Here is a 5,359-nt window from a genome sequence, read left to right on the forward strand (position 1 = left end):
CTGCAGCTGCTGGAAGAGGCGCCAGCTGTAGGAGCTACCTGGACTCCAAGGGAAGGCAACATAGTAGCTCACCAATTGGCAGCGATGGCAGTGGGGAATGTTCTCACGAGCCAGTGGACTTTCAATACTCCTAATCCAGTTAGGAATTCAATTAGAACAGAAGCCAGATTCGCAATTATTCAGCATAATCAATGGGCGCAAAATCAACTTGTTGGGGTTCCACCCTCTACCAATCATCAAGGAATGCAAACGGAACAGGACTTACCTCAGAGGGGAGAAAAGGAAACTCGAGACATGCAAGAAGCTGAAGGGGGGAGAGCAGCATCAATCCACTGCGGCGCAGCGGCGAATTATGGAGAGGAGCAACCACATCGGCAAAGCTTCGAGAGCAGATCGACGAGGGAACGCAGAGGGTCCTGGTCCTTTGCGGGAAGCCTCGAGGCAGAGGATTGCTGTGGCCGAGACTACCTGGCCAGAAGCTCCATGGCGATTACTCCATCAGCGGCGTCAGCATCACACTGGTGAGGAGAACGATGCATTCAGAGAACTCAGAATGGGAAAGAATGCTCCAGGTGTCAATTCCTTGCAAAAGGTCGCCTGGTAGGGGAGGTCCCGACGGCAACAAGAAGCTCGACCAGAGAGCTATGGGAGGAAGATGATAATATTGTTAGGGTCGAGCACTAGGGGTCGGGATCTGGGGCGAATCGGGTTCTGTTTGGGTGGCCGGATCAGTTATATAGCCTTGGCCCCGGTCCAAAAAAAAAAAAAAAAACGAGACCATTACCGACTACCTAGAAATCCAGCATGCAAGGTCAGTCAAAACGTCATGTCGTTTAATCAGATTCCTTGGAATTGGATTATAGAAACAAACGGCGCCGTTAACGCCATCATCCATCGTCCTCCAACAACACCATGACGACGACAATCGTACTCTCCCTTCACTTCGTGCTCCCTCAGAACCCAAAACCCTTCCAAAACCCTGATTTTATCCTGAAAACTCACCCTTTTAAATTCAGACCCCAATGTTCCCGGGAAACAGACATCGCTCCTTCCTCCACCGACCGTGGCCTTATTTTCCAGGAAAAAGTTCAGTACCTCAAGAATCTCAAAGTGAACCACAGAAAGCTTTCCAAGTAAACCCTAACCTCCGGTCCACGCCACTCTCCGCCGTCAAATCCGTCGAGCAATGGGAAGAATCCTCGACATGCTCCCTGAGCTTCTCAACCGAGACCCCGCCACGGACCTCTATCCGATCCTCGATTTCTTCCTCAACGACGTTGGAATCCCTTACCCCGACGTTCACAAATCGATCTCGCGGTGCCCTAGGCTCTTGATCTGCAGCGTGGAGGAGCAATGAAGCCAACCCTAAAATTCCTGATGAAATTAGGGTTCGCCGGTTCGATTTCCCTCACGTGCCAGAACACTGTGCTACTCGTTTCGAGCGTGGAGGAGACGCTCGTTCCGAAGATCGAGTTCTTGAAATGCTCGGGGCTTTCGGAATCGGAGGTTAATTGCATGGTTGTGAGGTCCCCTGCTTTGTTAACCTACAGTGTAGAGAAGAATTTGAAGCCTAAAGTTGAGTACTTTTTGAATGAGATGAATGGAAAAGTTTCAGAGTTGAAGCGGTTTCCGCCGTATTTTAAATTTGGCTTGGAAGGGAGTATTAAGCCAAGGCATAAGGTGTTGGTTGAGAATGGGGTGAAACCACCGTTGCATCTTATATTGAAGGGTGATGATGGTGGGTTCTATGAAACACTGATTAATACCCGGTTAAGAAAGCTTGATGGAAGGTAGTTGTTGTAAATTGGTTCTTCGTGAGAAAGGAAGTGTCATCCTTTTTCTTCTATGAACTAACAGCATGAAGGTATAAAATGTATGTGCATATGTGATATAAATCAATGACGTTTTACCTGTTTACATGAAAGATTTTTGAATTGTTCATGTAACCTGAGTTAATGGACTTTGGGAGCTGAACTTATTATTTGATCCATTGCTGCTGTTAGTATTAGTCAGTTATAAGCAGTTAGAATTGCCAGCTGGCGAAGTTAGTTAGGCAGATTGAGTTAGTTAGTTGTTAGCTCAATATAGAAAGTTAGTGCAGTCAGTTTATTGGATTGTTAGAGAACTGCTGCTCTTGTGTAATTATATAAGACAAGCATGTAATGCAGAAAAGTAGATGAATCAATCACAAATTTCATCTTCCCCAATTCTCTCTTTCTCTGATTCACATTTCCAACTGACCTAACAGATTCTTCATTGGTCCTTTCTTGTTTCATCTCTCTCACTTTCTTCCTTAGATTCTTCTCCCTTCACTCTTGGACTCACTCAACAGAGGTTGATGAGAGCTTGATTCTCTCTAACCATGCAATTTTCACCGTTCACAGCATGCTTTCTCATCAAATGGTGGTGGATGGGGAGTGGGTCGGCATGGCTTCATCGGGCATAATTTTCGAGAAAATGCTGGAAATGCAACAAAAGCTTGGTCATTTAAATCCATACTTTTTGTGTTATACAGATAAGAGGGCTGCATGTTATTTGATCAGAAGAGCCATGATCAATGGATTCCTTCCGCTTCCTCCACTCTGTAGCCGAAAGAAAAAAGAGGATAACAAACGTATCTTTTAATAGTTTTGCTCATGATATAGCGTGTAGCCGTGTAGTACTTTATAATATGTGCCTTTTTGATTGTCTTGGTGATTATGAAAGAAAAGATATAATCTTTTTGTTAATAATACCTGCTTAATTTTCTCCGGCATTCACTGTCTGAAACTATGTTGAAGGATGTTTGTGAAATATTTCAGCCATTTGTATGTACTTAGATGACACTAATATTCAAGGTTTTGAAAACCGGACCAGGCGACCAGTTCGACCGATTTAACTGGGAACCAATTTTTTGGCCGGTCCGATTGATATCTAAAACTGTTTTGCAAATAACTGGTCAAAAAATTGGATGAACTGGCGGTTAACCATGAATCGGATGAATCGGTCTGGTTTTTGAAGGTTTGGTTTGCTACTCCCTCTTAAAACGATGGCATTTTGTGGGGAAAAAAAAGCAACCATTACAGAACTCGCTTGCCTCCCCCTTCATTCTCTCACAAGTCTCCCCCCAAATTTCAGTGAGAAAAACCTTATCAGAGCAAATCACCCTCTTCTCCTCGTCGTGGAATCTCTATTCGAACACCTCGCCGCCGCTCGCGTCGCTCATCTTATCGGCTCGCCTCTTTGGTCTCTGGCCTTTGTTTACCGCACCGTTACTCACCTCTAGGGTAATTACTCCTCGGCTCCTCCCACACCTGCGTCTCTCTCTTTGTTACTGCACGGTTCATCTACTTTATCTTTGTCGTTGGCTCACCGCCAAAATAGCCTCTCTGCTCGCCTCTCCGTTCTTCGTTGTGAGTGATGAGGAGCTGAGAATGGTGATTTGGGAACTGAGAATTTTAGATTTTGGATTAGATTGATTGTGCCATCGTTATGTGGAACTGAGAATGGTGATTACTCCACAATTTCTTCCGTCTCAATAATGATACATTACTTCTTTTTTTTGTTCTTGTTTCTAGGGCCTTGTTTATAATGTAAAAGAAAAATATTGCATAGATACTGAAACCATGCTTTGAGGTATGTGATAGATTCAGAACAGTAATACTCTGACGGTAATCTTCGTGATCTATGTTACAACAATCGTCGGTGTTAAAATGGTGAATTTAGTCATAGAAAATCGTAGACGAACTCTTGCTTTGTGAACTATATGTCATATATTAATAATATACACATGGTTTCATTTTCAAAAGATTCCTAAACTTTAGTGACCCAAAAAAGTATAATTTTGTTGAATTCTTGATTAGAAATCTTTGTTAAAATTTGTTATGATTATGAATTTTTTAGTTTTTGTAAAAGTTTGTGTTTTTCATTGTTGTTAATTATTTAATTATTAGAAGTTATTGTTAAAATTTTTCTTATTCTAAATTTTTGTTGCTAATATGATGAGTATTATTGCTGATTACTTAATTAGAATTCATAAGTTATTTAAAAATGTTTTATTTTGTGATTTTTTAATGATAAAATATGTACAAATTATATGTGAAATTACAAAGTTTTGGATTTTATTTGTTAAGAAATAATTGAATTTGAATATTTAAAATTGTATATTGAATTTTAATAATTTTATTGTATATTTAATTAAATCGATTCAATTATGGTTCAACTATGTTTAGACCATTGAACTATTGAATCAGTTACTTGATCAATTCAATGATCGGTTTGATTCTCGTAACTTTGTAGTAATATTTGTCCAATGTATTAAGCATGATTTTCTTCGATGCATCTTTTAGATGATGTTTACAGTATTAGACACTGGATTGAATCAATGGTGTTCATACTTGATCTAGTTGTATCTTTGTTGAATAATAGAGAAATAGAGAATTGTGTTCTGATGTAATGATGATTATTAGATGATATTGAATCTGTAACAACTCGAGATTTTATGCTAATGCGATATTTTTGGAAAATTGTTATTTTCAGCAATTAGTTTTATTTTGATAAATTACTTTTGAATTTTAAAATAAAATAAATGATAATATAATTTTATTATTATATTATTAATTTATTTTACATGTTATAATTATAATAAAGCCTAGATATTATTATTATTATCATCATCATCATCATCATCTACTATTCAACCAGACGCAAGTATTAAAGAATGAAATTAGTGTTGCTTCATATATATATATATATTGTTAGAAACAAGAGACCAATCTAAAGAAAGTGTTTTGTGTATTATTCAGTCTGATGAAAAGATATTTATAGGTGCTAAATGAATCAAAGTAATAAAGGCATAGAATCGTACAATTAATATGCAGATATGCTATATAAATATAAACGACACTAATTGATCTAAATTGATTCTAATGAATCTCAAACATCCCCCCTCAAACTCAAGTGGGAGCTAAGGATACCAGCTTGAGTTTGGATAACAAAGTCCGTAAACGAGTCGGGTGATGAGCTTTCGTGAAGATATCAGCAGTCTGATCCAGTGTTCCAACAGCAATGAGACGAACAGCATCAATAAGGATACGTTGCCGAACAAAGTGACAATCAATTTCAATGTGTTTGGTGCGTTCATGAAACACATCATTATGTGCAATCTGAATAGCACTGCGGTTATCACAAAAAACATCAATAGGAGACGACTAGAGCCATCAGAGTGAGTCTTGATCTTGTATACTCATCTACTAACCACAACTTCCTGATCAGAAGGAGGATCAACCAAATCCCAAGTGTGTGCTTTTTCAAGTGCCTGTATTTCTTCCTGCATTGCTTGTTGCCAATTTGGATTTGTGGAGGCTTCTCTGAATGACTT

General features: G+C 39.2%; 1 pseudogene; it reads left to right on the forward strand.

Annotated features, from left to right (window-relative positions):
• On the forward strand, positions 732 to 2,755 carry LOC107641849 (annotated as a pseudogene).

Source organism: Arachis ipaensis, chromosome B05, assembly GCF_000816755.2.
Source record: "Arachis ipaensis cultivar K30076 chromosome B05, Araip1.1, whole genome shotgun sequence".
NCBI classification, from domain to species: Eukaryota; Viridiplantae; Streptophyta; class Magnoliopsida; order Fabales; family Fabaceae; genus Arachis; species Arachis ipaensis.